The sequence below is a fragment of the Monodelphis domestica genome, chromosome 7, assembly GCF_027887165.1.
Source record: "Monodelphis domestica isolate mMonDom1 chromosome 7, mMonDom1.pri, whole genome shotgun sequence".
NCBI classification, from domain to species: Eukaryota; Metazoa; Chordata; class Mammalia; order Didelphimorphia; family Didelphidae; genus Monodelphis; species Monodelphis domestica.
In genome coordinates, this window is record NC_077233.1 from 274,871,915 (window position 1) to 274,883,210 (window position 11,296).

The 11,296-nt window shown below is 41.6% G+C and overlaps 1 pseudogene; it reads right to left on the reverse strand.

Annotated features, from left to right (window-relative positions):
- Window positions 1–3,882: 3,882 nt before the first annotated feature.
- Window positions 3,883–9,552, reverse strand: LOC100619921 (procathepsin L-like; annotated as a pseudogene).
- Between the last annotated feature and the right edge of the window lie 1,744 nt (window positions 9,553–11,296).

An 11,296-nucleotide genomic window follows, 5' to 3' on the forward strand; every position in this document is an offset into this window, starting at 1 on the left:
AGGACCGAAAGGTATGGAATATGATATTCTGGAAAGGAAGGAACTAGGTCTGCAACCAAGAATCAACTACCTAGCAAAACTGACTATATTCTTACAGGGCGATGTATGGTCATTCAACAAAATAGAAGAATTCCAAGTATTTGTAAAGAACAGACCAGACTTGAACAGAAAATTTGATGCACAAGCACAGAACTCAAGAAAATCATTAAATAGTAATTAAAAAAGAGGGGAAAAAAACAAAACAAAACAAAATAAAAATAATCTTTTTTTTAAAGAGACCCAATAAGTTAAAATGATATGTATCCCTATATGAAAAAAGGTCATTGGTAACTCTTAGAAACTGTTATTATCACCTGGACAGCTAGAAGAATTACACATTGAGTGAACAGTGACAAACTGTATAGGATGAAATGACAAGACATAAATATGTATATAGATATATGTATGCATAAATACATATATGTGTATATATATACATATACATATGTATATATACAACTAGAGCTAAAAACAGATGTTAATATTAAAAGAAATGGGAAAAGAAACAAAAAGGAGTAAATTTATATGTCACAAAGAAGCTCATAGCAGGAGTGGAGAAAACATCAATACACCAGAATGGTAGAGGTTGAAGATAGGAAATACTCAACTCTTACATGCATTGAAATTGACTCAAAGAGGGATGAACAATCAAATCCATTGGGGCAGAGAACAGATTTGCGCGCTATAGGGAAGTAGAAGTGTAACAAATGGACTTGTGGGGAGGGAAGCTGTACAAGGGAGAGAAAGAGGGTGGGGGAGTAGTTTAAAAAGACTGTAAAGAAGATAAGGAGGGAATAAGAACCATCCACATAATTTACCACATTAACAAGCAAACCAACAAAAATCATATGATTATCTCAATAGATGCAGAAAAAACCTTTGACAAAAAACAACAGTCATTCCTATTGAAAACACTAGAAAGTATAGGAATAGAAGGGTCTTTCCTAAAAATAATAAACAGTATATATCTAAAACCATAAGCAAACATCATCTGCAATGGGAATAAACTAGAAGCCTTCCCAATAAGATCAGGAGTGAGACAAGGATACCCATTATCACCTCTATTATTTGGCATTGTACTAGAAACACTAGCAGTAGCGATTAGAGAAGAAAAAGAAATTGAAGGCATTAAAATTTGCAATGAGGAGACCAAGCTATCACTCTTTTCAGATGACATTATGGTCTACTTAAAGAACCCCAGAGAATCAACCAAAAAGCTAGTGGAAATAATCAACAACTTTAGCAAAGTTGCAGGATACAAAATAAACCCACGTAAGTCATCAGCATTTCTATATATCTCCAACACACCTCAGCAGCAAGAAGTAGAAAGAGAAATTCCATTTTAAATCACCCGAGACAATATAATATACTTAGGAATCTATCTGCTAAGACAAACACAGGAATTATATGAACAAAATTGCAAAACACTCTCCACACTATGCCCAAAGGGCCCTAAAAGACTGTCTGCCCTTTGATCCAGTCATAGCACTGCTGGGTTTGTATCCCAAAGAGATAATAAGGAAAAAGCTTGTACAAGAATATTCATAGCTGCGCTCTTTGTGGTGGCCAAAAATTGGAAAACGAGGGGATGCTGTTCAGTTGGGGAATGGCTGGACAAATTGTGGTATATGTTGGTGATGGAATACTATTGTGCTCAAAGGAATAATGAAATGGAGGGATTCCATGGGGACTGGAAAGACCTCCAGGGATTGATGCAGAGTGAAAGGAGCAGAACCAGGAGAACATTGTACACAGAGCCTGATACACTGTGGTACAATCAAATGTAATGTACTTCTCCATTACTGGTAATGCAGTGATCCAAACAACTCAGAGGGATCTATGAGAAAGAACACTATCCACATCCAGAGGAAAAACTGTGGGAGCAGAAACACCGAAGGAAAACTACTGGTTGAATACATGGGTTGAGGGAGATATGATTGGGGATATAGACTCTAAATGAATATCATAGTGCAAACACCAACAATATAGCAATGGGATCTGATCAAGGACACAAGTAATACCCAATGTAATTGCGCGTTGGCCGTGGGAAAGGCGGGTGGAGAGGAGGGAGAGAAATAATGTGATTCTTTTAACCAAGGAATAATGTTATAAATTTACTAAATAAATTAATTAAAAAAAAGTTAAAGATTCCCAAGCAACACAGTATGGGCTAGATATTTGGAAAAGGAACATTGGGCATAGTGGTCATTCGGCATATTCTGGCCATATCTTGGTCCTAGAAGACAATTTATTGAAGGATCCTGTGCCAAATAATCTCTTTATTAATTAACTGTTCCCGTCAAATGAATTTTAAACCTAGTATGGCCTAGAGATCTGTTCATCAAATGTCCTATTTTATGGATGATGTAGTTGAGGACTAGAAAAGGTTAACTGAAGAAAACATTAAGAAAAAGATCCCGGGTCACATGCCATCCAGTCATAGAACATTTCCACTCTATCACTATGTCTGAATTTTCCAGACATTTTTCTGAGTTCCCCAATTCATTTTCTGCATGTACTGTAGAGCAAGACTCTGCATCTGCTTTGAATCAAAAGCAAAAACTGTTGGTCTTTTGGCAGTTAAATGAGAATGAGCCTTGTGTTCATACAAAGGACAGAGCCTGGGCTGGTCAGTATTCCTCCGTGAAGCAGCTGCTGGCCTCTTCGCGATCTCTTAAATCAAAGAAAAGGACAAACACAAGAGCCCAAATGCTCCACTGCAAAAATTAGCCCCAAGTGTAAAATTGATTATTTGAAAGTAAAGCCCTACGAAACCGACCGTCTTCTGACATGACTGGTCAACATGGCGCTTTTCCGCCCAAGTTTCACACTCTTGAATTCTAACTGATCCTGTTTCTGTGACTCCTGTTACCATTTCTCTGTGCCCCATGATTAAACTGGACATTGGATATGGAACATGAATCTGTCCATTAAGGGCACCATGCCTGTAATCAAATACTAAGACAATATTATGTCTAAGTGTACATAGAATGTCACTTTCTTATTCTTCTTATGTATTCACAGCTAAATGACTTCTGTGCACAAAAATGCATATAACTCTCCATGATATATACCATGACTAATATTTAATGTGATTTTTAAGTTTGCTGAATAAAATCCTCAAAAATTTAAAAAAAATTGCTGGATGTGGGTGGTTGAAGAGTGGTAAAGGGCCAGACACTGGGGGTTAAGTGACTTGATCAGGGTCACAAAGCTAGAAGTGTCTGAGGCCATACTCTATGATATCTGGACCTCAGTTTTCCCACCGGTAAAATGAAGATGTCTGAATAGATGTTATATAAAAATGCTTTCTGACTCTTAACTATAGAGATAATCCTGTATACAAATTTTCCTCATATGCCTTACATATAAATGCTTGTTGTTGTTAATTACTCATCTCAATCCTGTGTCTGACTCTTTTTGGACCTTCTTCAGCTCATTTTAAGATGAAGAAACTAAGGCAGTGTTGTATGACGTGTCTAGTGTTACACAAGGTTAGCAGGATCTGAGGCCAGATTTAAACTCAGGAAGATGAGTCTTCATGATTCCAAGTCTAATGATCTATCTGCAAGCCTACCTGGCTACTCATAACTGCTTATAATATTATTTTAAAATATTATAAAATGTAAATATTAAATTAAAATTTTAACTTAATTTTAATTTAATGAAATATTTGATATTTTAAAATAATTTAATTTCTCTAGCTAAATATATAGTGAAAGGCACTATTTTAATTACTGATATATTTTGAATTCAACTACTGATTCTGAGGTTTGATTAGGGAGGTGGGTATTTAAGTCTTCTGTCTTTAGAAGCCTCCTCAGTTCTCAGCCCCTCAAACTGAGTCTCTCCATTTAAACTAATTGTAAACCAAAACGATGGAGCATCCAAGAACTCTGTTTACCCTTCCAATGAAGAAATGATTCCTCTTGGGTCAAAGCCTCTATTTTTCTTCACGTTACTTTTTATAGGTCACCCCAATTCCCATTTCCCCAAAATGAGTCTCTCCACTAAATATAGCCTAAATGAAAATGATGGCGATGTTTACCCAGCTAACATAAGGATAGCACTCCTCTGTATCAATGCCGCCATTGTCCTACACATATTGGAAGGTGTTCTCCATTAAACCATCATGACAGCCATGGCTACCTTCAGAAGTAGCACAGTCAACCAAGTTCTGTACACCAAGTGAAACAAGTTTGCCTGTTTTTCGGAACCACTGACCTTCAATGGCGCCAGCGGCGCTAAATGCCCAACAAGAATAACAACCACGCTGAAAGTCAAATGAAGGTGAGTTAGTTTATGTGAAAATCTTTAGAAGCTTTTTAAGACAGATCTGAACAGTCTCAAAACAATGCAAGAGAACTCAAACACAGATCTTATCTGAAGCCCATTATTTAATCATTTCATCATAATCCTCACTGAGTTGTATCTGAGGTACCTATGGACAGAACTTGAACAAGTTTAATACCTGTTCCTTAACAGGAGTTACATAGCCTTTCTCTCTCCCACAGATTCAGGGAGCTGTGCAAGGAGAGGTTCACGAAACAGAGATCCTTTGGTCCTCTTCTGTGATCCATTGGACTTATAGCCATTCATCACTTGTTTAAATTCTTCAGTGGTCTAAAATGAAAGAAAGGTGTCTTATAGTAAGTGTATCAAGTACAAAAAATTATCGACCACTCAGAATTAGCAGATACACCCACCATGTCGCCAAATTTGTTCATTCCCAGCTGGAAACTACGTTTGCCAGCTCGGTACTCCAGATTGTGCCTTTCAATCATTTTCAAATTCTTCTCCCATGTTGCTCTCCTCAAACTATCTTCATTCTGAAAGAAAGTACAAGTTTGTTTTTTTAAAACTGTCACTTACCTTCTGTCTTAGAATCAAGACTATATATTGATTCCAAGGCAAAAGACCAGTAAGGGCAAGGGAATGGGGGTTAAGTGACTTGCCCAAGGTGATATACTTAGAAAGTATCTGAGGCCAGATGTGAACCCATCAATAAGCTTCTGTATCATGTATACATGTCAAACTTTCTTCAGACCAAATCCACCATCAACAAGCAGGTTAGCACAGTTGGGATAGTGACCACATCTAAATATGCTCTTATGTCCCAGAAAATTCATTTCTGAGAAGGGGTTCCAAGCTGTGATGTTATAAGACATTCCTACCCCGACCTTATATGTGGGAAAAGCAGCAATCTTGAGCACATTCAGCTCTTGTGTGAATCATTGGCTTCTGGGAAAGGTCATTTATTAGCCCTCCCGGGACATGGATGCACACAGCTGGGGTAAAAAGTAGATAAAAGATTACCGCTTCATAGGACTTCCCATGTTGTGCCTTCCATTGGTGCCACTGAGAATCTAAAGCCCTGTCAAATGGTAGAATGGCGGCCGCTAATCCCAAGCACAGGGAAGCTAAACACAGGTAGAAATTCATGTTTCCAACCTTAAAGGAAAAACAACAAAGGAAGAGCAGAAATAAAATGGGTACAATTAAAATCAAACCAAACCAAAAGTTCAGGCTCTTTGGTTCTTTGGGAAACACACAATCGTCCCAGGGGAAGGACACCAAATATTCCTACAACATAAGAGTGTTAGTGTGCAGTGGGATGGAAGTGAGGGGAAACACAAGAGACATAATACTGATTTAGAGTTTTCAGGAATTTAGACATACAAAAAACATTAAAACCAAAGACAATGCATCACTTACTGCCAATATTAATAGTAGAGATAATGTTTTAAATCTTAAAATAATTTCAAGTAATTTTGAAAATTTTTCAATAACCCCTAAGCACTGAGTATTGATAATTATTTTTGTTAACTATTCAGAGAGAGGGTAAGGTTGGTTTACATCCCGTTCACTGGACTGTCAATCTAGAGAGCTTGTCTCTAATACAATTATACTAATTATTACACTAATAAACTCGGACTGAGAACGTCTCTCATGTTTCTAACCTCCCCCAAACTAAGGGCTGTTTGATAAAACTCTATCAAGCAGAAGCCACTGGGAAAATGGGGAAAAGGTATGTGTGGGGTTGTAGCTAGAGGAATGACCAATAAACATCTCCAATCTCTCCTCTTTTTATGCATGATGGGTCAAGTGAGTCCCCCGGATGCAGGTCTTGTGACATTATCTTGCTCCTTGAAGTCACCTTTTTCAAAATGTGATGACTATTGTATGAGAGGATACGGCTTAAAGAAATAGAGACCATGTAAGTGCACAGAAGCAAGGTTCAACCTTTCTCATGAGAAGGAGTCACACCCTAATGGTGATGCCCAACATGCAGGTGCAGATACCAGCATTTTATAGACTTCTGGCCCAAACCCCCACTCTCTCTGTTTGATACCTGTGATCTGGGACAGAACTTACAATCAAGGCCCCAAAGACTACCCAATCAGAAACCAAAGTTACATAGCATGAGCACCCCCCCCCCCCATCCACTACTGACAACATGAGTCCTATCATGAGTTCCACCAGGTGAGGGGAAAGTTATGAAGAGGTAGCTATGAATTCTGGAGGGACTCTTCTGACTTCTAAAGATCAGAGGAGAGGAGGAGGTAGGCAAGCCTAATAGTTTGCTTTCTCTGAGATAAGAGGTGTCTCAACCTACTGGGACTGTGGCAATAACAAAATGTCCTTGAGATGCTATTCTGAACTCCTAAACAGGTTTCCCTTCTCTAATGGAATCCCACACTGAAAGGAACAAATAAAGTCTTTTCTTGTCAAGGGCACCTTCATCCTTCCAGTCACCCCACATTCTCAATTTTCCGCTCCCCTCACCCCTTAGAGCCAATCCGTTGCCAAAGCATCTCTCATTTGTCTTCACAACACTTTGTTACTTCACCACTGGACTATTGCAACCTCTTTTTTTTTTTTATGTTAAACTTTTGGTGAGGGTTAGGGTTAGGATTAGTATCAATTCTAAGACAAAAGAGTGTCAAGGGCAAGGCAATAAGGGTTAAATGACTAGCCCAGGGTCACACAGCATCTGAGGCCATTTGAAGCTAGACCTCTAGACTCTATGTCTGGAGTTCTATTCATTGTGCTACCTACCTGCTTCTTGCAATAGCTTTCTCACTGGTCTCTCCTTTGCCTCAAGACTTTCTCCACTCCATCCTATCTTCACACAGTGACCAAAGTGATTTAAAAGCTCACACATGACTATTTTGCTCTTCCTCCTTCCAGGAATATTTCAGTGGCTCTATTGCCACCAGGATTTTATTTCATTTTAATCTGATACTTTATTTTTAAAAAAATCCTTAATTTGCCTTTGAATCAATACTCTGTACTGGTTCCAAGGCAGAAGAGCAGTAAGGAGTAGGCAAAGGGCCTTAAGTGACTGGCCCAGGGTCCCACAGCTAGGAAGTATCTGAGGCCACATTTGAACCCAGGACCTCAAATATCTAAACTTGACTATCAATCCACTGAGCCACCTAGCTGCTCCATTTACTCAATAAAATTATTAGCACAGTAATACATGTAAAATTTATACACGTAAATGTATGTATTGATAAAAAATTTTTGAGTGCTCTTGTTCTTTATATATGTATATATTTTTGAGCACCTCTATATGAGACAAGAGTGTTAACATTTTTTTTTCTGTAATGGGGATTTGTTCTAGCAAAAGTATGCAAGACGACTGCTTTACTAACGGCAAGGACTGTCATTTGCCTCTTTATATCCCCAGTGCCTAGCACATAGGAGCTAAATAAATGTTGATTGAATAAATGAAATTCTTCACTTCTAAGCCTAAAGCTAATCACCAAATGCACCTTTTACTAGAACTCAAAACGACTCATTAAAAATGGCCAAGTGCCACAGAGTAGCGTGCAGGAGAGAAAGGGCTAGATTTGGGGACAAGATGTCTGGTTTCCATCATCACTTCTGCCATTTACTCCCATATGTGCGCATATCACTTCACCTCAGGGCAGTTTCCCAAGGGTCCCTTCTGGCTCAAACTCTATGATCCCATAGAAGATAAAGGGTGCTGATGGAGGGAAAGGGAGAGGCGATAGCCATCTCCATACTTATATCTATACAAAGACCCCGGAAGCCAAAAGCTGTCCCATTTACAGACACGGAAAAGGAAGCGGCTGGCCCTGGTAGGGGCCGCCCAAGTTGCCAAAGACTCCCAACCTCTGGGCATCTGAATCTCCTGCACCCAGAAACAAATTCTCCCCCTCCCCCTCTCCAATGAGGGAAAGGAGGTGACGCGGAGGCGTCCATGTGAGCCAGGACCCCCGACAACACCAACCAAGCAGAAGGGACTTGGTCCCAGCCACGTGCCACACCTCCTAGCGGGATACTATCGATCCCCAGCCCCCAGCCCCGGGTCTCTTCTGGGGAATGTGTAGGGGTGCGCTTTGCGGGGCATCCTCAAGAGCCTTTCCAGCAGGCCAGGAAGGAGCTCTTTCCCTCTTCTGGAGCAACAGACAGAACCGGGTACACAAATTCTAGTCCCCCACCTCCAGCCCAGGGATGCCTGCTGAGTTCGGCCCCAAGAATAAATCCGAGAACCTCACAGAAACTGGAATGGAGTCACAGTTTCCTCCTGGGGAAGCCACTCTCCATCCCGAAATTCATCCAAACAGATAACCTTCTTCCATCTCGCCCTCCTCCGATCATCTCCTCCCCCATTAAGTAAGTGCTGGCCAAAAACACTGCCCGGGGTCCGAGAGCTTTGGTAATCATTGATAATGGAATTAAAATGAAGGCAAACATTCTTATACCGCCTTTAAGGCTTGCGGAACGTTTTACAGCGTTTTGTACCAACCTTCCTGGAAAGTGTAGATGCTATTTATTTGTCTCGTTTCAGGGAGGACACCGTCCTAAACTTAATCCCCCATCCCCCACTCCAGCCGAACCCCCCACAGACACACGCCCTACAAACACACACACACACACACACACACACACACACACACAATCACCGCACACAGGTGAACTTTTGCGCTCCGAAGAGCCAAGCTCTGCACCTCGAAGCTCAGTCAGCAGCAACAGCGGCGGCATTAACAACCACAAACTCTTCCTAAGTCCAGGCTGGGCTGTGCCCTTTTGCTCTCTCCCGAGCTGTGCCCGGGTGACTCCAAAGAGCCAACGGACTTCGCCTCTTTCAGAGCCCCCAAATCCTCCCCCTCTGCCCGGGAACCGGCAACCACGACTCGCCCAGTCCTTACCTGAGTGTCAGCAGCAACCTGGGAAAAGCGGGACCTCTAAGGAAACTTAAGGGTCCCGATGGCAGAACACTGGAACCGGGATCCTGCTGCTCCTCCTTTATAGCAAAATCTCGGGCCAAGCCTGCGGGTCCCGCATCCTAGCATGGCCATTGGGTTGGTTGGGGATTGCTGACTCTGTAGTGCGGGTCTCAACCTGCAGAGTTTTGCTATTGCCTTAGGGGTAGAGACGCCACGGGGTGGGTGCGGGGGGCTAAGGAGGGACTGGACCATCCCCGAGGCTGGTTTCCTGTGTTTTGCTTGTGGAAAGGTGTGAGGGGTCAGGGTTGGGAAGTGAGAGGGAGGAGGAAGGAATAGCCCAGTCAGCTGGCACTACTGAGATAAGATAACTCTAACTTGGCAGCAGTATACACAATGTGGAATCCCCTCCCCCAGATTCCTGTCTTCCTGAGATTTTTCTGAGCCAGGAGACTGGTAAAATATGGATCAGGGTTCTCAGGCAACTTTGGAGGTTGAGAGGATTTGTCTTTAATACACTGGATTATTTCAGTATCAGAGTTTTCAATTAGGGGCTCTGCTCAGTTTCTCAACTTCTACACTCCTTCCTTCAAATTAGTCAAAGTTGGTAAAACTACAATTAGAAGTGAACAGCTTTATAGAAAATGATCACAGTGAATTTGTTTTATTATATATTTTAATTGTATCTGCTCTTATTCCTTTATTCTGTATATGCTCGTATTCCTTTATTCCTAGGAGCTTCAAGGAATCCCCACCCAACAAATTTCTTCCATTGTAGAAGAGATAGGAAATAATGGGGAGGATGATGAGCTCTTTTGTGCTCAGTAAATAAGAACCACTTTAGCCCAGATACACTTTGGCAAGCCAAATCACGTCCTTGAATTTCCCTTTAAGAAACATGAAGTAGGGAGGGGATAGCTAGGTGATTTAGTAGATTAAGAGTCCAGAGTTGGGAATTAGAGGTCCTGAGTTCAAATGTGAGCTCAGACACTCCCCAACTGTGTGATCCTGGGCAAGTCACTCAGCTCCCATTGCCTATCCCTTATTGTTCTCCTACCTTGGCACCAATACACAGTATTGATTTGTCAACCCCTGCCCCTTGAGAACACACCCTGAAGGAAGTACCAGGCACACCTGTTTTGGACTGAACAATAGCCTTGAAGTGTTTGATGACCCCAGTTTGGGGGGGGGGGACTGGTAGATATAGTCAAATGTTGAGTACACTTATTTGTCTTAGTAGCTTATCCCCCTTATTAAAGTCCTCTCTCAGGAAGCCCAGCTCTTGGTTGGACTCTTTCCTTTTGTATCTATTGTCCTTGACCACTTCCTGATACCCCAGCTGTGGGCTACAACCTCTTTGCAGCCTATCTATGCATGTTTGCTGTCCCAAGTTCCCCAGAGGGTATGAAGGACCCCCAAGTTCTGCCACTCTTTGGAGAATCTTCTTGGGGGGTGATTCTCACACAGATACTGTTCCCAGAGGCCCAGAGCCCTTGGCTGTGTGGGTTTTAGGCACTTGACTCTGTGTGGTGGTGGAATATTGAACACTACCTCTTTCCTGATTACAGATTTGTTTTTTACTGACCATTTTAGTAGTTCTGTGTTATTTCCAAGTTAACAGATTCTAAAATGGAAAGTAAGGGCTAAAAAGAAAAAAAGGAAACATGAATGGGGCAGCTAGGTAGCAAAGCTGCTAGTGTGTCAGCGGGTTTCACTTGGCAGTGTGGTAGGGACAGTGTTCTAGGCATAAGAAAAGGTGGGCAAAAGCTGGAGGTGGGCAAGCCACCCTCTTGCACCCGTAGCTGTCTTCTCCAGCACATCTCTCTCCTCTCATTAATCTTCAGTTGCTCCCTGTCCATTGGTTGCTTCTCTACTGACTACAAAAGTGTCTCTTTCTCCCTTCTCAAAGAAAACTCTACACTTGATCTCTGCTGGCTATCATTCCGTCCCTCTTCTCTGCAACTGATGCTTCCACTTCCTTTCCTCTCAATTGATCTCTTCACAGCCTGGCCTCAAACCTCAGTATTTGACTGGAATTGTTCTTGCTAAAGTTACAATCA